Source organism: Sabethes cyaneus, chromosome 2 (assembly GCF_943734655.1).
Source record: "Sabethes cyaneus chromosome 2, idSabCyanKW18_F2, whole genome shotgun sequence".
In the NCBI taxonomy this organism is placed as follows: domain Eukaryota; kingdom Metazoa; phylum Arthropoda; class Insecta; order Diptera; family Culicidae; genus Sabethes; species Sabethes cyaneus.
Genome location: NC_071354.1, coordinates 77,153,878 through 77,179,458, shown reverse-complemented (window position 1 = coordinate 77,179,458; position 25,581 = coordinate 77,153,878). Strand labels below are relative to the sequence as shown.

Below are 25,581 nucleotides of genomic sequence, written 5' to 3'. Positions count from 1 at the left end.
TCATAATTCGTTCCTGGTTTGACCTCTGAAGCTGGTCGTTTGCCAGTTAGAGGAAATCTCAACTTGATGATATCAAAAGACCGGGCCAGAGTGAAACAAGCACTCTACCGCTGCGTGGCCAAAAGCTCCTTTCGGGTGCCAATATGCATGGTGTAGTGGGAAGAAAAATAAACTTTCTCTTCCGGATTACTTGATATTGAAATTTATATTTCCGTCCTTTGAATGTACAGATGAATATTCCGGCGTACTTTTCCACTGCCATTATGCATAGCGCCTGGTAGCCGCCGCCACAGCCGTAGTCATCCTCGTCAAGGCACGCATTCGAAAAGACCTGATGAACCGCTGTCGTCGGATTCGCTCGGTGGTCCACACCCAGAAACTCATTTGATGCTGGCCTTGAGCTTCGCTGTTGCGAAGCTGACTTTACTCGCTCGGCGGTAAGAGCTTTAACTTTTTAATCCCGTATGGATGCTCTGCTTGTATCATCCTGACGCTGCTCAGTTTATACCCAGAGGAGGTGTACGGTGTTCGTGAAAAGAAACTTTTGAACGGAGTTAATCCCTGAAATTTCACCGTTGCAATTTTATTTTTCGAACAGTTCTTTTGAGGTGCTAAAATCGCAAATAATGGCGTTTTGAAAAAAAAGCTTATTTTTCAATATAGAGACACGTTTGTTTAAAAAGACTAGCCTTATATTACGCTCCTAAATTGCGTATTTACGAGAATTGAAGGCGTTTCAAACGGTAAACTCTAAACTGTACTCCTATAACCGGCTGCAAAATCTGACGATAAAGAAAGGTCAAGTCCCAAGGACGTTTATAACCCAAGGTTTTTTTTTTTCAAATGGTAAAATTATTCATAAGCTATAGCTTTCAACACAAAAAAGTGATTATTGTACGAATACGAAAGCTACGCGCTTGATTCTACAGTCTACTTCCAGCTTCTAGTCGTAGTTGATAGAACGGTTGTTGATGTTTACTGCGAAATAAATCATTGTACGAACCTCCTTTCACGACAGCACAATGCCGAATTTAGAAAACAATTTTTGAAGTATCGTAGGTATCGCTTAAGGTGTCACCTCCTGTGCAAAGTTGGTTCCAAAAATTATCGTTTTTTTCCTGAAGATATTTTGTTTTATTCAACTTATGAATCGTTAAACCAATTTTAACGATGTTGGCAGAAAAGTTAAAACTGTTTTATTGGATATTTTGAGAAATAATTGGAATTAAGCTCAATTTCTATAAAGTTTTCTGTGTAAAATTAATTTCTAAAAGTAAAAAATTATCAGGTTTTAAACTTGTATACTACTTTATTTACCAAATTTCTGAAAATTAATGCTATCCTTTAATTATACTACCATATGCTGTTGTCTAATGATAAAATTTATTAATCTCTGTTTTCTTTGTTTTCTTTTCAGGTATTTTACTAAGGACGCTCAAATATTCTTTGGTTATTTTCCAATTTCCTGCCAATATTTATCATTAGCACATCTGGGAAAATATGTGTACATGTAATTATCAATTTAAGAATATCACAGTTTTGAATGAAAATATGCGGTTACGCAGAATTGCGGCGTGCTTACGTTGCTTGAAATTTGCTAGAGGTTAACTTGCAATTGTTTTTGAAGAGTTATATGAAGTTTTTTTTTGAGTTATTTGGAATATTCTTTAGAGCTACTTGAAATTTTTTTTAGTGATTTCTTAGCTTCCCAAATACAGACGACTTCCCTGCATTGGTAACGACAGACGACACCTGCATCAGCATAATGAGCTTGCTTTTTGATTGTTTGATAAATGCAGACAAACCTACGATTAACGCAAAATTATTTGAACCGAATCAGTACTTTTATCGATGAATAGCAACATTGCTTGCCTGACCTGCAGAAATTTTGCAGAATAACATTTGTCATGCCGTCCTACACAAATATATGCGCGTTAGCTTCGTAAACATTGTGGTGATTTTTAGTTCGGACGATGAAAAATTATGTTGGATGGATTTTAAAACGGTACGACGAATTTGTGAAAAATGAAGTCAGTTGCATAGTTTCAATAATATGCTTTAATAATCGCTTTTCAGTGATTTCAAAGTTCACGGATGGGAAGGTTAGTGTGTTTTAGTCGAATCGGCACAAGAACTTTTGGAATATTCATTAAATTCATCCAACAAATGATGAAAATTAGAATGGCTTTACTTACTACAACGGGAATTGAAAATAAACCCTAACCCCAGTGGCGACTCGTGGGGGTTTAGCTTACCTGTTCAACCAGCGAAAAATACAAATTAATACGCAGCTTTTTTTATTATCGCATTTCTATATTTTAATCATAAAACAAACATTAGGGGTTTTCACCGTAGCGCTTGCCATTTTGCGTAAATGGTGTATTTCGTGTATATACTGCCGCAATTCGCATTGCAGTTCCAGTTTCTATGGAGATGGAACTGTTATGCGAGTAGCGGTATAAGTATGCAATACTCCGCATTCGCAACATAGCAAGCGCTACGTGAATATCCCTATTTATTTAAATAGCAACGGAATACGACGGTTTACTTTACCAGCAAACTCGTCTCTGAATTTTAATTACGAACCGAAAATTTTTCGTTCAATTTACCTATTGAACCACATTCAAGAATTACCACCTTACTGCGATGCGCGCACGTCACACGCACCACAAGCAATATGCGTAAGTTGTGCAATGCTAAAAATGAACGAGTTAATGAGAAAATTTTGCGAATAATGCATGCCAAATCGCCAACCGCGCTATATTTTCAAATCCCCTTCGTACCAATACATTGTTCCTGGTGCTAATCTCTAAAGCAACGTTCAGACGTTCGTGTTGAACGGTTTGTTCATTAGCTTCCTAACTAAATAAAATATGAATCAAAGCGCATGCCATTGCCATAGGGATATGTGGTAGTAAGTTGTTCAATGCTGAAGATGAACGAGACAATAACCAACACATTTTTCCTGATACTAATTCAGTATCAAGAATCAATACCAGGAATAATGCGTTGGTATGCTTGTGCATTGAGATGTCTAAAGCAACGTTCAAATGTCGTGTTGAACGGTTTGCTCATCAGCTTCGTAACTAAACTAAATTCGTATTGCATTGCATACGCGTCGGTGCAAACGAAATTTTGTCGGGCTGAATTTTGTTTGCCTGTCCTATGAACAGGTTGAACATGCGGACGAGTCGCCACTGCCTAACCCTAATATTAGGCTTACTTGTTAGCAAGGCCGTGTGGCTCCGCCGTCTGCCCAAAACCGCGGTTTTGAGATCAGGCAGCCGGGAACCACCCAGCATCGCACCTCCTAGCTTGGCTACTTAACCCCCTGGACAGTGACACCCCCTGGGGGGTATACTCATGATAAATAAGAGCTTATAGCTCAATACCGCTTTCGGTAAGGAACATCAAAATGTCTCGTAATTTTAGTTTCCTAAAATCCGATTCATTTAAGACGTAGGATCCAAAGATCCTATGACGCAATTGTGCTACTGCAGGGCAGTTGCAAATTACGTGATATGGTGTACCGTAGTCGGATTCACTTAAATTACAATGAAACGATTCAGCTCGCTGAATCGTAGCCATATGATAATTTAGTCTGCAGTGACCAGTCAGTGATCTGACAAGAATACTGCAATTTACCTTTGAGTGTTGCAAAAGAAATTTCGCAACCTTCTCACAAGGCTTAACAATGAAACTTTTCGTTTGACGACAAGTTTCAAGATTTTCCCAATAACGTACATGTTCAGATGAAAACCAAGATCGAATCTTTTGTTTTATCCAACATGCCGCAATTGGTAAAGCAGGTTCCGGTCCGAAAACCGACTTTTCTGCTCCAGATCTTGCTAGTTCATCAGCCCATTCATTTCCGGTTATACCTGAATGGCCAGGAACCCAAACCAGATGAACGGCATTTAGAATGCTTAGTTCTTCTAATTGGGTGTGGCAGGCGATGACTGTTTTAGATTTAGAATTAGCCGCACAAAGGGCTTTTATAGCGGCGTGACTGTTAGAACAGAAGTAGATAATCTTGCCTATCAGTTCTTTCTGAAGTGCAAACTGAGCTCCGCACATAATTGCAAAGATTTCAGCTTGAAAAACGGTGCAGTAACTACCCAACGAATAGGATTCCTTCAATTCCAGCTCACGGCAGTAAACACCAGCACCCGCGCGACCTTCGTACAAGGAACCATCGGTATAACAGACCACATAGTCGGAAATTTTCCTTTCCATGTAGCCTGACATCCAATCCTCTCTAGGAGGAAAGTCACTTGAGAAAGTCCTATACGGGAAAGTACGCATGAGCGTTACATCGCTAGGAGCAAGGGCAAACTTGTCCTCAGCAACAATTTGCGACCACAATCGAGTATGACCAGTGGAACCGTTCACAGACTGCCAAAGGCCAATCGCGTGTAGTCGATAAGCACATATTAGTGCCTCTTGATTCAGGTGGAAGTGTAGAGGTTTAATATTGAAAATAGCTTCTAGGGCGGCAGTAGGAGTTGTAGTAAATGCACCAGACATTGCCATTAAACACATCCTTTGAAGATGGTTTAGCTTTGTCTGGACAGTCACAACTTCCCCTCTCTGCCACCATACAAGACAACCATACGCCAGTATTGGTCTGACAACGACCGTGTATAACCAGTGTATGTATTTGGGTTTAAGCCCCCAAGAGTTGCCAATTGCTCGTCTACATTGCCCAAAGGCCATGCACGCTTTTTTAATTCGGAAATCAATATTTGTGGACCAGTCAAGCTTGGAGTTGAGAATCAACCCCACGTACTTCACTTCGTTCACAATATCAACATCCGAATCGTAAAAGCGCAGAGCGCGAGCTCCATTGGTATTTCTACGTCTTGAAAATAAGACGATAGATGTTTTGCTCGGATTTACCGAAAGTGCAGTTTCTCGGCACCACGTTTCTACGACACGTAGTGCCTGCTGCATTAAGTCAAATAATGTGCTTATGCACTTTCCAACTACTAGGATGAGATAGTCATTCGCAAAACCATATGACGTATAACCTAGACCATTGAGTTTCCTCAGTAGGCCATCCGCCACAAGGTTTCATAAAAGAGGCGAGAGTACATCACCTTGTGGACATCCACAGACACTTTGGTTCCAAATGCTTGCTTGCCGTAAGGACGAAAAAAGCAATCGGTTACTAAGCATTTGTTCTATCCACTTTATGATTATTGAAGGCACATTATGATAACGAGCAGCCTCCAAAATGGAAGCGAAAGATACGTTATCAAACGCGCCTTCAATATCCAAAAAAGTTCCTAAGCAAGATTCCTTTTGTGAAAAAGCAACCTCAATTTTATCCACCACATCATGTAATAAAGTGGTTGTAGACTTGCCACTTTGATAAGCATGTTGTGCTGAATGAAGAGGAACTTCTACTAAGCTTGTTTCGCGGATGTGGTGATCAACAATCCGCTCAAGTGATTTAAGCAAGAAAGACGTTAGACTGATTGGTCTAAAACTTTTTGCTTGCTCGTATGTCGCGCGTCCACCTTTAGGAATAAACTTAATGGTTATTTCACGCCATTGAGTTGGGATGTACCCAATAGCAATACTACACACAAACATCCTTCTCAGAATGTGTTTGAAGTACTTGAATCCTTTTTGCAGTAGAATAGGGTATATTCCATCTGTTCCAGGAGATTTGTATGGAGAGAAGCTGTTCACGGCCCACTCAATCGCTTCAGTTGTGACAAGTCTCCGAGCAAAAGCCCATGAGTCTAAGCCACCTAAAACGATTTCTGGATCGTTTCGAACTTCAGGTTCCACACAGCCCGGAAAGTGACTATAAAAGAGACATTCCAGGATTTCATTGTCATTCGAACAGTATTCACCGTTCGAACTTCGAATGTTATTAACCTGATAATCTTTCGATTTTGACAGTATTTTATTAAGTCGACTTGCCTCGCCGAAACTGGAAACGTTGCTACAGAACCTGTGCCAGCTCGTGCGTGCTGAAGATCGTAGAGCCTTTGCATAGGCTTTCCGGGCCTGCTTGAAAGGCTCCACGCCATCCCTCCGACGTCTATTCCAGGCTCTCCTGCATCGTTTCTTTAGTTCCGCGAGATGACAGTTCCACCACGGTGTTCCTCTAGTCGTTTTAATAGTTTTTAGCGGGCAAGCTACTTCAAAAGCTTCCGCAATAAAAGATGTTGTGACATCTACAGCCACATCCAAGTCGATCGATGACTCAATCGTCGGTTCGAATCCTTGAAATTTCGTCGCCAGTTCCTCCTCAAAGAGTTCCCAGTCAGAAAATCTCGGATTGCGAAATGTTGCAGCGTTCAAGGAAACACCCAAATGATCAAAATATATAAAGCAATGATCAGATATTGGTGTCTCATTTGAAGCATGCCATTGTGCCAACTCATGACTGATCCTGTTAGAGCAGAGTGAGCAGATCTAACACTTCCTTTCTACCAGCTCGTATGAAAGTTGGACAATTGCCAATGTTGAGTATTCCAAGGTTGGTACTACTCAAATATTCCATCAAATTAGAGCCTCTCAGATTGATATCCAAGCTGCCCCAAATGAATGATGTGAATGAGCGGAAGCCCATTAGATTGGCAGTATCTCACCACATTTCTGAAATCGTCGCTGGGAGACGGTTCATCGTGTGGTAAGTATGCAGAACAGTAAACATAGCGCCTATGGACATCATCCACGACGAGTTCTACTGTGACTGCACAAATATCTCGAGTAGTCAACTCAGAGATAAGGCATGCACTAATTGACCTATGCAACAATATGCATGCCCTGGGCATCAAACGAGGATTTGTCATACCAGTTTTGCTGAAAACAGCAAAGTTCTGGTTTCCAATATCCGTCGAATGAAAGTACCCCTTGCGAAAATATGGCTCCTGAACCAATGCGATGGTGACAGAGCCATTAAAAAGTTTTTCGCATAAATACAAATTTGCTGCCCGTTTGTGTTGAAGATTTATTTGTGCGACTCTAACTATTTGACTAGCGGAGTATATGCACAAACAATCTCCAACACAGATCAGACAGCAAATTGTAAGCGAAGCCAATTAAGTTGGCCAGAACGCACTTCGCGTAAAACCCATAAGGGAAGTTGGGCTGGACTACTATGCTGTTCCCACGAAACGCAAGGGACAACAAAGATCGACCGTACCAGAGCCCCGCATGGCACAGTAGGGGCAAGATGCCCAATGCACTCCGTTCGCGACTGGCATGTTTTCACCCCTCCAGCCATTCAGTCATCGGCACGGAGATAGACCTTGACTTAGGGGCACCTGATTTGCCGACTCCCGGCAGGATCAGGTCCCGTGGCTCAATTTTTGCCCAAACGTACAATTCGGCACCAACCGCCAAAGGGCGTAAGTGCAGATTGTGTAAAACAGACCGATTAAGAGTCTCTCTCTCTCTGTGCTAAGCCAGCTGAGAAAATAACTCTCTCCCGGTGTGCTCACACCCCACAGCCGCGCCCTCTGAAAATCCTGCGCCGAACTGCACGATTAGGTAGCCGGAAACCACACGGCGAGTGTTCCACCTTCTCTGTCTGCATACGACAACCAAAGTTGCGTACCACCAGGTGCGCAACTTTGGCTACCGTACCCCAGCCGGCACCTCGTGGAGGTAGAGATAGGAGTTAGAAAACAGAGGTGATATATTTGCACATGTTCACTCATTTGCCAGCCTAGAGCTATATTGGACGCTCCTCATTTGCCTTCCCCATTTCATACCCATGTTTTTGGTTGAGTTTGATATATCAGAAATTCAGAAAGGTATAGTTTTCCGCAATAAATTCGTTGTGTTTTCACGTTGTTCAATGTTCAATGAAAGAAAACAAGTGAGTGTCGTTACGTCAAGCCTTTCGTTATTTCAGCACAATGCCGAATGCAGATGTACAGGGTGTGACTCTTACAGATTCTAGTGATAATTTCCGGTCTGACTATAAATTATTTATTTTTTTATTTAATTATTCATACTGGTCGAAAAACCCTGTCGTTGTATGTTCGAATCCCGGCTGAATGGTGTTGCTAGAGTCACTAGGATCGTTAAACTAGTCCCGTAATTGTCCTATACTCTAATAACTGGCTGCGAAGGTTGTCATTTTCTAAATGTCTTAAAAATGGTTTTATCCAAGGATTTGTTTTCGTATGCTTTTCTCAGCAACGATGGTTGTTGTTATTAGCAGGATATAGAAAATAATAAAGTGGCTTATTTTGTAGGTATGTACATGCTTAAAAAAACACAATGTTTTTTTTCTTAAAAGAATAAAGTATTATTCAATATTCAAACAGCATTTATATTTTAACCAGAACCGTGTGGAAGTAATCTAAAATCAGACAAAAAATGCGCATGCAAATAATTTCTCGGTGAAAAGTTCCATCATCTTTATCCCCGCAGCAGAAATAATCAGCATTCTATGATTTACCTGGAATTCACGGTAACACCTCTCGTTCGTTTATTACAGGTGTGATTCTGGTGTAGTCCTTTAACTCTTGCTTCTAATATCGAAATTCGTGCGCCAATTTTCAGTGCTAATCACGTTTTCCTTTGTAAAAAGCATAGCATTTAAATTTCATCACCGACTCTGCCGTAGAACGGGTCACCACTCCTCCTCCTCATCCGGTACACCTCGGCGCGATGGCTGTTCTTCGCCTTTGTATGTACCTGGAAGCAGAACCCAACAGAAAAAGATATAATGTAGCCCCGCTCATGAGCAGCATGAGCATGACGAAACTTTTACACCGGCATCACGTTGGTATTTTTTCGGAATCCTTTCTCCCTTCCTAGTGCCGCGACATGCATCGCTTACTCCACTTTGCAGCGTATCCAGTTTCCCAGATGGGTTAAACTTTTCATTCTGCAATGGCGAAAGGGCGGCAACTCACGATTTCTGACTTTTTATTCATGCACTCCAGAGTGCAATCTGGTACTGAAGCCACTAATGCAAAAATCATTATTCATTGTGATTTTCGGTGCAAATTCTATTTTCATAATTTACTTCAGGCTATCCCAACTTTTACTGTTCCGTTTGAAGGCGAAACTAGTTCTTTTGGAGAAGGTAATCGTGAATTCAGATTACATAGTTCCACTCGTTTTCGCAGCTGTATCTTTGCAAACATCCTAGCCAAGTTACTCACTTGGTGGGAAGCGTTCTCTAATGAGATATATGATCTCGTACATTATTTAAACTGCCTAACTCTTGGTATACTTTATTCCGCTCTCTATCATAATCGTACGAACGTACCACCTGAGGAAAAACGATGGCGTAAGAACTCCAATTTACTGTCAAAAGTTCTTCCATTCTAGACAACTATGCTGCGCTTCGGAAAGGTGCAGCAGCCAGTTCGAACCCTTGGGAAGCGACACCGCCGCGCAAACTTTCTGATTCGTTTCGGCAAATTCCTGATGGTGTTGTGTACTTTCGGTTCATGTTGCCGCTAATAGCGAAAATTCGAATTAACTTTCCGAGTGTAGGTACCTCCCGCAACCGTTACCGGAATTCTATCTCCCGGAATGGATCCGCAGCGTACATTTGCCGCCGTTTACGACTACTGCGACTACTGGGTTCTGGGTGGGAGGCATTGTCGGTGCCTGGGGCGCCTGATGTGTACATTTGTATATTTCCAGCGTCGATGTTTTACCTATATATGAAAGAAAAAGGGAGGCACAATTCCGCCGAAGAAGTGCGAAATCGACATTCTGCTTGGTGAGACCGAAATTGGTTGCGTCTCTTGGCGGCTACAATTGGAATCAGTAACTATGATGTTGCAACAAGAACGCAGAATAATTGTGCATGTCTTGAATAGTGTTGAGTTCAAAAACGAGTTGGTAAACTATTGATGATTCGGTTGCTGGGTACGAGAATGTCAATTTGTGTGATAGAAATGTCAAAACAGTTTTACTGGAAAATTGGATTCGACCTTCTGTTAAATTAAGAAAGTTAACTTTGTCTGCTTCACACATGTGATTATCTCTGAAATGTCTTTTGACTAAAAATAAAAGAATTTTTTTTTATTATTTCTTATTAAGTTTTAGTTATTACGAAAGTTATTTTTTGTAAAGCCTTTAAGCGCATCCACTTCCAAAACAAAAATCCAAATTTCGACGAGATATCAATGTGATGCCGGAATTAGCCATTTAATGAAAATGGTAGGTACCGAATTTATACCGTGATCAATACTACGTCGTCAACAACAAATTCTAACATTCGCGCTAACGATATTTTTCCCGCATAAAATTTTCGAACCGTTCTCTGCACCGCGTTTCGCCGAAGGAAGAACCGCTCGTTCGTAAAACGAGAATGGAATGAGTTTCTAGCAGTTTGCCTTCAAATTTATCGTTTGAAACTTTTCTCGAAAATGTAAACTTTCGGACTCAGTACATCGTTTGCCGGAAACAAAACTAGCTGCTAATTCGCGTGCGATGTTTGTGCTGCTGTTTCCGCTGCTGATTTCAAGATGCGAAAGTTTGTTTTCGATTGTCTATGTATAATTATTTTTGTTCGTGGCGATGTTCCAACCGGAACATCTGTTGGCGAGTTTGAAATAAAAGTTGCACACAAAATTTGGTAGTGTTCTGCTCGATATTATCTTTTAACTTTAGTTTATGTTATACAAATTAAGTTTCTACAAATTACAAATTATACAAATTAAGTTTCTAATTGTATACATTCAGGGGAAGTAACGTAACACCATGTCGCTCTGTTTCACTTTAGGGACTTTCTTTATTTTAAATCGAATTTTAAAGAAGTTGGTGCTATTTCCAAAGTGGTAAATCGTTTTACGTTATCCTATTGATATTGTAGTACTAAAGCAGGTATACCCATTACAAGGATGCTAGAACCACTAACTCGATGATTAACAAGAATTTGTTACTGTAAGGGCAAAAAAATAGTTCTGAACGAAGGGTAACTTGGCAGTAAAGTGGTTGTAAGGAGAGGATCTCTAAGTTTTATTAGCAGTTTTATAAACTTGGTATTGAAAACCATTTAAAGAGAATAATAAAATTTAAATTGTTACCTGGGAACGACCTAATTTCTTTTTCTCCTACTCATTTCTACTTTACTAGGATACTCGTTGCCAATTCCTCAAGCGTTTTGATACTCACTAGTTTGCTTCAAAATAGTCTTGCCATCTCGCACATTTTGAATCTTTATCCCTGTTGCTAATAGGGTCCATGAAGAAAATAGACTTATAGAGATTCCCGACTTTGCAGTACCTGCAGTTCGTACTTCATACGCCCGGCCAAACTTTGTTTTGGAGAAAGAACGTGTCTGGGGTAAAGAATGATGAACTGGATTAACTAGAAAATATCGATATATAGGTTAAAATTATATTGGGCTCGCACCCACGCTTTTGGTACCCGAATGTTTTACTAACCAAACAACTGCCGGTCGCTTATATTAGGTAGTCTCACATCCAATTTTGTTATATTCTCCCAGTTCTGTCACTCCAAGCACCACACATTCGCTTTGACGACGATAATTGTTTTTTGTATGATTGCTCTTTTTTTCATTTGCCGAGAAGCTAGACAGTTATCTACTCGGTCGTTGCGATAGAAACAGGCAATCTGTTACCGGACGTCGATACGGCAAGTCCAGGGAAATTTACCACCTCCGGCTATTTTCTGATTTTGTTTTTACTTGTATATGGTTCTATACGCGGTCATGACGTAATTTTTTTTTGGGGAGTGACGAAGTGTCTGGTATATATTATTGGAGAGTGTTCCTAAAACCCGCACGTATCATAGTATTAGTTCCAAAATCCTTTTGATTAGCTGCGTCAGTTTATCCGCATATCCGTACTGGTGCATTATCTGCCATAGCTATTTTTGTTTGAATGTGTTCTCTACTGAGTAATGCTTTTGATGGTCACTTAATCGACATTCGCCTAGGTGGTCAGTCCACTGTAGTCCAGCGTGTTTTCGTCGCTTCCCCATATCCGTATCTTTATACTCCATGCGTCTGCGCCATATTCCTAATTTATCATTAAGAAATGATCGCAAAGTCTTACTCTCATAAATACGTAAAACTGGCCGATCACTTTCCTTTAACGTCCACACTTCATGGCCGTAGAGTGCCACTGGAAGAATTGCAGGAACTCAGCTTGCAACACAATTTGTAGTAGGCCATATTTGTAGCAGCTATCCACCTTTTTATTTCACGGCTCGTGTCTTTCTCGCCTGTCACAATCCTACCAAGGTACATTAATATGCCAACCACTTCACAAACATCCAGTGTTCCAACACTGTCTACCAGCCACCATATACTATACCAAGGATATTGGTGCCGTCCGCAAACCCCGGGAGCATATAAGATTTCGTAATGACAGCATCATTTCTCTGTACACCTGTCCACCACTTTGCTTCGAACAATCTAACTTCACAATTGATATCTCATCCACTATGCTAATGCTTGGCTTTGAGCCACCAATAGTAACCAAAGCATGTTCAAATATAACCATCCACAACTTGTAATTAGTAAGGATTAATAGATAGACGAGGTCAAAAAAAAAAATTGGTAATTTATTCGAATTAGAAGAAATCAGGTTGGGAAAAGATTTGGTACTTTGGAGTTCGGGAATTGTACTAGTTTTAGTTTTAGAAAGTTTTAGAGGTGGATTCTGGCATAGGATTAGGGAAACGTGCTAGCCTGGACAAACTGATCCGTAATCCAGACGAGCAGACGTAATCCAGAGGCAGACGAGTGATCGACTCGTGGTAAAGCTCCTCTTGACAAACTTATTTTGCTTAATTTAATCGTGCGCCGTTTTGTAGTCTCTGAACAAATGGTGAGTCTGCAAGTTTAATTCCCGGAATTCACTGAAGTTTTGTCGCAAGGTGAAGGTTGAGCCCGTGCCTTTTGAAAACCGCACTGGTATTCGCCTACAAAGCAACCACCTGCAACGGCCTGAGTCTATGAAAAAGATGCGGAAGAGAATTGTACGCAGAGTTCAGGAGAATGATAAGCCGATAATTTCTGCATTCGAGTTGATGGCTTATTTTCCCAGCTAGCACCAAATCATATATCAACGTACGGAAATTATCGTAAGTAACTCTTAACCGATTCGGAATCGTAATTAGAACTTAATAAAGTGAGCCCAAGTTGATTTTTAATCGTATATAATGTTAATAACTGAAACGCATACGATTTTCAGCACAGAATTGTATAGCAGTACGGAGCGAGTCGCGCTTAATCGGATATTATCGTATACAAGTACTTATATAGATGAAATGTGTATATTTATTCCACTTCACGCATAATATCGCTTGCAAAATAGTACGAATATGCCAGTTTTCCGCATTAAATACGATTTATTAGTATGCATATCTGTACGTAATGCTGATTTTTAACTTTTTTATACATGTAAAAATGTAAGATTTTCCAACCATAGTTATAAGCACCATAGGATGCTTTGTAGTTTTCAGTTGTATAGCTACTCTTTTCACCTGGTCCAAAGTTAACGGTTTCACAGCTCTCAATCATTATCCTGTAATGCACACCCTCTAGGGCTGTGCGAGATTTAGTGAAATTTCGCGTCTACCGAAATTTACAGAAATCACAAAATTTACCTTAGCTTTTATGGTAGATCACCATAAAACTACATTTAACGTTATGCTAAATTTTACCCAGTTTTGTTGGATTTACGTAAACACAAAATTTCAGGAGATCTCGCACAGCCTTAACGCCCTTTGCTTAACTTGCAACATCACCTCGAAATGTTATTTCCAACGCTTGACCATCTCCCATATTTTGGTAATTAGGTTCCTTCTTACCATTGTCCGGTTCCTGTTTCCGTTGATCGCTTTAAAGAAGCGTGCTGGAGTTCCCCAAGGTTACAACATGGGGCCTTTACTTTTCTTGTTGTTTTTTACTAATGTCACTTTACCGCTGGGTATGGCTGTAATTCGCTCACACTATGCGCCCAATGTTCCAATTTTATGCCTTGTCGCACAGAGGGATTTGGTAACACACTTCAACAGCTAATATGCACACAGCGTTTGTGCGAAAACAAAATGCGAGCGAACGACAGCACTCAGTGTGAATCACACCAAAGAGTGATTATTTGAACAGCATTGGCGCTGCCGTTTGCGACTCTGAGTGCGGTTGTTAACCCAAAAAGTTTTGTTCTGGTTTTACATATTTTCTGCTCTTTAAAGCAGGAAATACACGCTGCATTGAGCAATTTATTTGGTCTGTGTTAAGTTAGTATGGATCAGGTGATGCAACCGTAAAATGTTTTTTCAACCACACCGTTTCAATTTCCCCAGCGCTCGGTGTACAATCCATCCGCGCAGAGAGCGGCCCTTGGTGAAGTAAAGTACGCAGCAAATTTATCGCACTGCGTATGCGGCTGCCTTTTCTTGGTGCTCGTAAAACACGAAGGAGCGTGTTCAACAAAAAGAGACGTAGAAGGGAATTATTGGAAGAACACACGCCATGGCGTGTGTTGTGTTGTTTGAGAATTTGTGTCTTTCGGTCTGCGCTGCGGTGAATGCCACCTCTGCCGCTGGGTACTGGTTGCAAATTAATTTACGCTGGCGAACCGCATTAAAACCCCGATTTGCTTCAGCTACACTGTTGATGGTATTGAGTTACGCAAAGTGGACTGAGTTGGTGGTCTTGGCGTCTTACAGGACACAAAACTGATGTTTCACTTACATCGTGAGCTAATTATCTCTGGATTCATCTTTAAGATTGGACAAAATTTTGAGGAAACCCACTGTCTAAAATCACTGTATTGCGAACGGGGAAAGTAACATCCGACAGAGAGAGAGAGAGAGAGAGAGAGAGAGAGAGAGAGAGAGAGAGAAAAATGAGGGAGAGAGAGAATTTAAATTTGTTGCAACGCTAGGTGCGAAAATTACTTACTACGAATTAATGGTTCGAGATGATTTTGGTCCTCCCTGAAGTAATACCGATAAGGTGGTGCCAGGGGGATTGAGGCTGGAGACTCGAGTAGGGTTTTAGCGGGTCGGGATCCTCACGCCCCATTAGGGGGGTCGGGATACCTAAACCCCACTCCCTGAGTTATCTTCTCAGGTGTCTGATAGTACCGTATCTTCTAAGGTGCTCAGCAGATTTCCCAACTCGTAAAAAAAAGATGATTTTGGTCCTCCCTGAAGTAATATCGATAAGGTGGTGCCAGGGGGGATTGAGGCTGGACACTCGAGTAGCCCAGTAAGAATTTGTCGTGCGACGTCGGACGGACGCCAGCAAGAGTTACGCTTGTGTCGGACGACGTCCGTCCGATAATTCGTACCGGGAGGGTTTTAGTGGGTCCGGATCCTCACGCCATAGTAGGGGGTCGGGATACCAAACCCCACTCCCTGAGTTGTCTTCTCAGGTGTCTGATAGCAGATTTCCCTACTCGTTAAAAAAAAGATGATTTTGGTCCCCGAAAGCACCGCACGTCTGCGAAATTCGAAAAATGCTAACTGTATAAACCAGAATATGGTCTACCCGATAGCCAATCCTCATTAGGGTATTTCCAGTAAACTGTTAATATTCGGCAGGGCAGTAAACTGGAAGTAAACTTTCCAGTAAACTTCCGAATATTCCTTGGTGCAAAATAAGTGCTACAGAAGGCCATTTCTCTGGTTGCGGCGAATTAATTAATCTCAGGTCGTTCTTGTTAGTAGAATGGTTCTCCACCAATAATGCTGTCTAAGAATCCTTCACGCCCTACCAGTACATTTGTCTCCCCGATGATGATCCTTATATCATGTGCTGAACACCCTCCATATGTCTCTTCGAAAAGCTCATGGAAATCCTCCTTCCCGTCACCAGATTTGTCGTTCGTCTATGTGTACACATTGATCAGGCTGTTAAAGAATTTATCCTAAGGCCATCAACACGCAAGGGTGGTCATTAATGGACCTGCACTTAGCAAAGCAAAGCCTAGGTGCTATATTCCGTTATCGAAACTCGACCTTCTGTTTCTTTATATGACATATTTCGCAGCCAGCTGTAACAGTACAGGACAATTGCAGGGCCAGTTGCTACGATCCTATTGACTCGAATAGCCTCTCCCAGTCGAGATTCCCACATACGACGACTGGCTTATTAGGCCAGCGTCATACCTCGAAACCAACTGGGAGGCTAATGATGGACTTGCACTTACTGATACGCTTTATTTGTTTTCCGTGATAATACGAGTGTAATTGTATCCACAATTCGTGTTCTCCTGTCTGCGGTTTATATTTCTGCAAACTCAGTTTTAGTTGAATTTATATATCATATGCAATCCAATGAAAAACGCCTGAAACGCCAATGAAAAATACATCAATTCAGGAATTTTTATTGCTTACATATCGCTTAAATTTTAAACGCTGAACGCTGCATACTGCAGTATGCAACGGAACGAATTTAGTTTGATAGCGTATTTTTAACATACATATTAACGAAACACCCACCACCTCTGAAGATTTAAAAAACCACATCAAGGATGTTGTAGATATTACCCTCCCACTTGGCGGTGAACACACACACACACCTGTCTGCGCTATGCTTCCGTTTTCCGGGAAGTGCGAAGTGGTTATGTCGGCAAACGCACCCGAAAACGGTTCTTCTCCGTCGAGTCCTTTTCTATTTCCGCCTGTCGTTTGTGGTGGTAAGGGTGATGTTTCTGGCGGGCGAAGTTTATAGCAGGTGTGTGAATGAAATTTCAAAACGTCCCAACCTTGCAATATAGCTACAATATACATCCGCACATATAATTCCGCACCGGTTATAAAATCCATAATCCTCGACGTGCTAGATTCAGAAAAGCATCTCATTTGTGCCATCACTGCACTGCCGGGGTTTCTCATGATTGTACAGCATGCTGTTGTCCTTCATTTGCTCGTGCCAGTAACACTGCTCGGCGACTAACGAGAGTTGCAGTTCATCTGGATTTAATTGGGCATTGAGATAAGGACATCGGTGCAAACCATACCTGGAATGCGTACAGTAGTCGAGTACATGGCAAATAACTAAGGACTTTAGTCAGACAACCATCTGTGTACTCACGGGATCTGCTTGCTATTTATATTAGCAGCGCTTCGAATGTCGGTTTTACTGCCAGTTTTCTACCCGGACGAATATGAACTGAATTGGTTAAACGGTTTCCTAGAACTTTCGGTACAATCTAAGGAATTTTGTCTGACAATCTCATAGCTTATGGCATTTAATAAAAGTGCTTTACACCACACACCGTCGCGTCGTCGCTTGTCTAAATCTAGATGACTGGTACATAAACACAGACACATACGTACAGAACAGAGAAAGCAGCGCTCGGCGGATTCAGCTGAAACGTGTAAAGTTTACTTGCGGCACAGGAAGTAACCATGGAACAATTAAGCGAGACTTTCTGTGCGATCCTTCACATCCAACTTGTCAAGCCCAGCTATCCAGCAGGAGAAGAGTGATAAGGGGTTTTTGTACTAGCTAAGAAGCAGGAGTTCATTGTTTCTTAACGTGTTAATTACCTATCCCCGAATGAAGCGCGGGTGTTATTTGCCCCCGAGGCAAACATAGAGCGAACGACGTGTTTGGAAGGCGCACGGTGGTAGGGGGAATATTTACAAACATTACATTTGGGAATGTGTTTGTGCTCTCAAAGGAAGCAGGTACATAGCAAATGGGTGCCGTTTACAAAAGTAGTTAGTTTAGTTTTGAAACGAAAAAATTTTTTTTTCTAGTGTGATTTTTCTCACAAAAAAGTTTTGGGTTTTTTTTTTAGTTTTGACTGTTTTCAAGCACATTGTGTAAAAAATGCTGTTTATTTCATTCTCAATCACGTGACGAAAGTTTCTTTTTAATCTTCATACATTTAAGTATGCACCAATGTTCCCTCTTCCGTTCATATAATCTTATTTTAGCTGGTGCTGGAGTGTATTGTCGAACGATCTACGGCGTCTACTGACTAAGAACTTTGATAAGCACGATCGTTTTCCTGTTAATTTATTTATCTGTATACTGTACAGGGATAAGGAGGTGTGGGAGCAGCAGATTTTCGTCGTATAGCGCTTTTGTAGCGTTGACCGACACACCTATACACCGTCGGTTGTCGTGTGGTGGGCAATGACTAAGTAAAAAGAAAAGAGGAAAAAAGACTTTGCCGGATCGCTTACGACTTTTTTTTGTTCATCCCTTCCGCGTTCACCACCACCATCGCCGCCGCTAGCACGCGCTCGACATTAACGAATGATGATGGCATGGTAAATCGTTTTGCCGGTTTAATGGCATTTCGTCAGAAATTTTGTTTTAAGTTGTGGAAGGATTCCACGTTGTTCTTGCTGTATTGTACGCATTGGCGTAAAGTTTCCTAGTTTATGACTATAACGATAGTGGTTGTGGAGAAATGAGTGCCTTTGATCAGTAATGAAACTTTTTCTAATTATAATACACTAATAGCGATAATTTTGTAACGACATATTCTTCTACTGTGTTTCTATAGAGCAACGGCTCTATATTTAACACTGTTTTCACTCAAATTGAGCCATGCTAGTTTCAATGTTTTAAATTTAGTGTAAAGTGTAAAAGAACTCAATTTCGATAAAATAGGTAATAAACAAATGGAAACCTCAACTTTGGTTGACACCATGGATATTCTCGTACCTGTGTAACCGCAGCGTGTCGGTGCGAATTGAGAACACCGTATCGCAGCCGTTTGATATCTGCTCTGGCGTTCCACAGGGCAGTCACCTGGGCCAGTAGGTTTTCGTATTATTCGTAAATGATTTCTGCAACTTGCTCAGAGCGCCGAAACTTATATTCGTAGATGATGTCAAGTTCTTCTGTGCGGTTACTTCAGTTGCGGATTGTGTGGCACTCCAGGAAGACATTGAACTGCTTTTGAAATGGTGTAAATGCAATGGAATGGAAGCCAACGTAAAAAAGTGTCACATCATAACAGCGCAATCCAATCTTCTAGAATTATTCGATGTCATCGACTGACGTGCACAGAGTGCATAACGTCAAATATGTGGGTATCTCATTGGACAGTAGGCTGACCTTCTCGGAACATAGCGCATCATGCGTGACAAAAGCATTCGCTGTGTTAGGCTTCATCAAGCGCAACACTCAGCAAATCAGCAACATATATTGCTTAAAATCTCTGTAATGTTGCCTGGTACGAAGCATACTTGAGTACAGAGCTCAAGTTTGGGTCCCTTACCAAGCCACCCACATCAACAGAATTAAACGAGTCCAAAAATCATTCATACGATACGCCCTTCGTTCGCTTACTTAGAATGATCTCTCGGCACTACCATCCCATCAACAACGATCTTCTTCCTACACTTGAATCCAGACGGTTGCTATTACAACTGATGTTTACCCTCGACGTTATCAGCAATAACATAGACAGCATCCACTTGTTGTCGCAATTACGATTCAACGTCCAATCAAGAAATACTCGAACATCTGCCTTCTTCAGAACAGCTCTACATCGCACACAGTATGACCAATTTAACCCTCTAGAAACTTGTTGCCGAAGATTCAATGAAACAACTGATTTGTATGATTATAATATGAGTAAACCGTCTGTACGACAAACCTAGGTCGGAGACTGAAGATAAATAAATAAATAACAATTTTAAACCCATACAAAACATAATTGATTCATCCTATAAAATACAATGCATTCAAATCACAAGTTTTTGTGATTACTTTTAAAGTTATGAAAGAACAACTCTTGAATATCATTTCCAGACAGAAATTCGATTTTCGAATATAAAAGTATAGTAATAAGTATAATTTTAATTGGTGTGCCCAGATCTAAACAAAAGTCGGCTTTTCTCAGGAGCATATTTTGCTAAAGAAAATTTGGTAATTTCTATCCAATAAACTGGCTCAATCTTTCGTTACTTGTTCAAACCTAGACTGGCAGGCATGCTAAAACAGAACATCATCCACTCGAATACTAATCTCAGCTGGTGATAAACATATGAAACTTTGTCCACCGATCGAAAGATCTTGATCTACTGATCAACTTTGCTAAAAACAGTAACTTCCTTTAGTGCCAGAATCCCGAGCTATACTGAGAAGAAATGAATGTACTATATGCATTGTACATAACATGAAGCGCAAGTAACTGTGGGTTAATCGAAAAACACCGGATAATCATCTAGCCTGCAGATTACACCATGAATAATCAAAAATTCGCATTAAATTTCGTACAGAAGGCAGAGCACGTGGCATAGTGAAACCAACAAACCAAGCCTCTCCTCAGTGGTTTAAAGTCTACACAATATCAGCGAATCACGAGGGCCTAGGAAAACTTGGTTCAATCCACGGATCTTCAAGTTTAGTGAAGAGGAACGAACGATGATCCCAGTAAGTGCTGCTTCAATGTCTCTCCGGTCATCTAATTTTCCACTCTTTCCCCTTCACGGTTTGCCCAACCTTTCATTTTTATATGTCTGTTAAGGTTACAAATGAGAAATATGTACCGGTTTGTAACAAAATTGTATTCGACACGCAAAATCCGCTTACCCATACCATTTTGGAGGCGCGACCAGCTTCATACAGCTATACAACTGTGCAGGGCTGTCATTCGCTCACACTTTGCGCCCAATGTTCCAATATTATGCCTTGTCGCACAGAGCGATTCGGCAACACTCCTCTACAGCTAATATGCACACAGCGTACGAGCGAAAGCGGAGTGGGAGCGAACGACAGCACTCGGTGAAAATCGCCCAGTGAGTGATCATCCAAACAGCACTTGGTGCTGCCCTTTGCCACACTCCGTGCGGAATTAACGCAAAAAAATTGTTTTGTATTTACAAATTTTCTGCCCTTTTAAAAGTGAAAATACACGCTGCACTGAACAACTAATATGGTCTACGTTAAGTTAGTAGGGATCAGGCGACGCAACAGAAAAAATGTTTTTTTTCAATCACACCACTTCAACTGACCCAGCGCAGGGTGTACAATCCAGCCGCGCAGAATGCGGCTCTTGGTGTGGTAAAGCACGCAGCAAATTTATCACACTGCGTTTGCGACTGTCTTTTCTTGGTGCGCGTAAAACACGAAAGAGCGTGTTTAGCAAAAGAGACACTGAAGGGAATTTTTGGGCGAACACACACCGCATGGCGAGTGTTGTGTTGTTTAAGAATGTGTGTCTTTTGGTCTGCGCTGCGGTTTATGCCACCTCTGCAACTGTGTGCGTATGTTTGTCAGCTACTATCACTATAAACGATGGAATATCAATTGCGCGCTTTATTAGGTTTAATCAATGACGCCTCATTCGGATTAGCTAGAATTGGAGTAACATATGAAAAAGACGTGTTTAAAATGAAAAATTGAAATAAATCCAACTTTTTCTCTGAATATCTCGACAACGGCTGCATTTAGAAAAATAATTATTATGATCAATTTTGTTGTAAATGACATAAAGAATTATTTATATGAATAATTCATATATTACTTGAAAAATCCCAAGTTGGAAAAACGTAATGAAAGTCGTTGTTCTACGAAGTCCGTTCATGAAAATTGCTCCATCTCAGAATAACTTTTAAAAGACTGCAAATTTTATTTCCATTTTTTCCAAAAACAATTTAAATTTTTTTTAAAATGTTATATTTTTGATATCTTGATTTTAAGTTTTGTTTTCACATTTTTGAAAAATTGATAAATTATTTTTTTTAGTGCATATATTTTTCGTATTCAAAAATCAATTTTCTACAACTTTTCCTTTAAGGGGAAACCGAAAGTGGCTCAAAGATGGCTGGATAAATGGCTACCATTCGAAGCATGTATTGTTTTGCGCCTTAAAAATGCATCTGTATTGGCAGAGCACGCTTTCGCCACGTAATCAGTGCTTCCAGCGCTGTTATAATTTCCTAAAACTTGTAATTCAATTTATCGATCTGCTATGTATCAATAAACGCTCAGCAAAACATAATTGCTAATGGAAAATAAATTTAATTGACCATATCGATCATTACGTGTTTATAAAAGCGACCAATGTATAATTTGGAATTAGTTAATAGATATTTGGTTACGCACATATTTCGTTGAACCAGCGATTTCCGAAAAAGCAGCAACACAGTATCAAACTTTAGTCACATCAATGAGCTTTTAAAGAGCTTTCAACTTTCGCCGCATCGATGAGCTTAGAGTGAAGTAAATAAATAAAACGCAAACGCAGGAATCAAAAACGCAATCCGATGCAAGCGGATTAATTAACATTCTAGTGATCCTACGCATTATTCAGTTGCTGCTGTTAATTTTGATTGAATCGGAATGCCTTGATAAAGAAAACAAACCTTTTTTCAGGATGTTTGTAGTCAGTGCGGTTGGCTGCGGATCAGCTGTTTATGTTTGCAAGCTCCGCTATTTGACATATATTACCAATACTAATGCAATATTCAAATAAACGTTTAGGTTTTTAATGAACACATGAGATGTATAGTACAGTGTTTGTCGCACTAACACAATAACGTTAGCCACTTTCGGTTCCGCCTTAACATAATTTTTGAAAATTATCGATTTTTCGAGATACATACAATCTTTCAAACATAGTACACATGAAAATAAATGCGCCCTTTTAAAAATGAGTCTCGGATCAAAATGGCGCCAAAATCTGTGGAAGGTGCATATTTCCTCCTATCGAACAGATTTGTAAAGTTTCATCCAAATCAGAGAGGTTCATTTAAGATTTCAGTTTTTTTTTTGACAATTTGGCGTGGAATTACTCTATTATTTATTATTCGGTTTTCATGTTAGAATGCAACTAAAATGATTTTGCTAGCAACTAAGATTGACTATTTGAATTTATTTATTATGTTTAAACATCCGCTTTTAAAAATTGCAAAATTTTCCAATATGCACGATGAAATTTACTACGCATTTGCTCCACAACTACGGAAAATTTATTATTTATTCAATCGGATAACCCTTTCCGATCGGTACGTTTTTTTGGAATTTTGCGAATCATTGTTAATGCGAAACAACCACTACTCCCAGAACGTATTTAACTATTGTGATACGAAGTGTAACTATTCAACTAACATTGCCCAACTTTTACACATTGTAGGTTGCATGAGCGATTCTAGGTAGAATTTTTACCAAAAGCTTTAACCTACACAATTGGGTGGGTTGGGATATTTTATTATAGTCGCTGTAAATCACATGGATCAGGATCTGACCGTAAAACTTTACCTTTTCTGCTCACGGCTATATGTTTTCAAGTTAATAAAGCTGTCTAGGTGATTTAGCTTTTTACGCTGCAAGCTTTGTGCTTTATAGCTTTACCGAACAAAGCTTTATTAGCGAAAAACATAATCGGTTTATTGCAGCTTTCCTCAGAGCGTAGAAAACCTACTCAAGCTTATGGCCTGACATTTCAAGGGGTTATAAAAATCTCCTGAAGAGTGGGCCTCTTAGTCGGAAGTTTTATAGCGGTCATCGGAAGGTTCTAGTGTGGTTCAAAGTTTTATTAGTGGTTTTATGGAATTGGTGATGAAAACCACTAGAGAAACGTAATAAAACTAAAATTGCTGCTTGGGAGGCCTGCTGCACCTAACCAGTCGGATATTTGCTTCCACAAAGCAATACATTCAAATATTCGTATTTGAGCGTACCAACTTCACTTTCAAATTATTTTTCCATATTATTACCATCACATGCGATTTTCATGGGAGGGCCTACATTAACAAACAGATATGTGATAAAAAAATCTCCGAACTCTACTTTTCCTGGTTCTTCGCTAAAAATAGTTTAGACTATTCTTTCGTCGGGCATTCTGGTTACGTGTCCAGCCAACCAATGCCTGCCACATTGTACTACCTTAACTATATCAGCATATTTACATACTTGATACAGCCACACTCCATTTTACATTTTGCCACCAAGCATTGATCGCGAATTTAAGGCTTAAAAGCCCTACATCGATCAACTTCTTTTAGCGTTTAGCTTTAACATTGCTGCTACTAGAATCCCATAGATTCTCTGTTGTTCGTAAGATCTAGATAAGGATATACCCAGGTTAGTAACATGATTTATCAAAAAAATACCAGAAACGTTTCAATATAAAATATTTCTTTGGCTCTTTATGCTGGAATATCCTTGAGCACTTTATTGTCCGCCTAAAGGAGATTGGCGGATTAATCATCGATCCTAGTCCGGCCGTCGAAGACTTTTTGGACTATGGAATTGGTTGATTCAAATATTTCAATGTCTAGCCGATAATGATACTGGACCAAAAGCGATAATACAGAATATACTCCTTTAGATTAATCCGGTGTCCGGTCAAACAAATTGCGTGTTCCGCTCGTAAACCTCAAGCAAGCAAGCCAACCAACGAGATTGCTGCTTTTGAGCTCTTTCTGCAGGCATACCGCATGCACTTTGCAGTCCGCGTTGGGGAGATTGCCGGTGTAGGGATCGATTCTACTCGGACCGCCAAGGACCTTTTAGACTTTGGAATTGATCGATTCAAATATTCTAATGTTTGGCCGATAACTGTCTGATTCTGTCTAACCTCGCATGCAGAGACAAGCTTTGTCTATCTTTCTCAAATAATTTAATTTTTGTTGCACTTTTCAACTGGTTTCCAAGACCAAGTTATAAAACTACTAATAAAACTTGAAGGTTTCCATAACCTTCTGACAGCTGTTATGAAATCGTTTCACTGTCAAGTAGGCTGCTCCACAGGAGGTTTTCAAGCCTCTTTAAAAGTAAGGATAAGCTTAACTAGTCTTGTTACACTCTACCGAAAGCGGTAATAAAATCGATTTTATTTTTCGCTTTTCATCACGCTTTGAGGAGTCCGTCTTGTAGTTCGTTCGAACTAGTGTGTACTATAACATGCATCAGTCCGAGGATTCCTTGGCTTGGTAAAGTGTAACAAACTGCGAACCTAGTAAGTGTTGTTTCAGTGAACCTCTCTTGCATAGTTTTCCGTTTTTCCCTCTTTACGTTTTAAACCTTTGATTTCATCACACACACTCTCTCTCTACCATTCCCTCCGTTTGTTGGAAATACTACTGTCATAAAAAATCATTTTTGTAATTGCAATATTTTAACGAATATTGTGTAATCTTGAAGTTATTTATGCTAAAAATAAACATATTCAGAATGATTTAGGAAGGTTATGCAATCTTTTTCCTTGGCTTTAATCATATTTTTCTAGATTTAAAGATGATTTCGAAAGGAAATACACATATAGCAACAATGCTTTTCTTCAAAAGCTGATCCTTCACAAATTATGAGCAATTTTATGAACATTTTTATTATATTTTTTACTCAGTATGAGCAAACGGTAGTCTTTAATAGTCCAATTACAGTACCGTCCAGTAGACAGTACCGTTCAAAAACGTTTCTTTTTATTCGAAGGTTTCTAACAAGTAATCGGCGTCAGCGTTTGTATCAATTACATAGTTATATGAGGTCCTAAAGCTAAAACAGAGAGATAAATATATACGTGCTTACTCAATCCTCAATGCCGGGTCGGATTTTGTTGCCTGTCCTATCCAACATAATGAAAAAAAGATATTAGCTATGCATATGGTATAGTATAGTCTGAATTGATATTATATGGGTTTTGTGAGACTGATCAATTAGTTTGTCTTTCGTAAACATTTAAGACC

General features: G+C 40.1%; 1 protein-coding gene across 2 annotated transcripts in view; it reads left to right on the top strand.

The window, feature by feature from the left end:
* LOC128734027 (uncharacterized) overlaps window positions 1-25,581 on the top strand; it is a 206,407-nt gene that overhangs the window by 62,078 nt on the left and 118,748 nt on the right. The window lies entirely within an intron of this gene.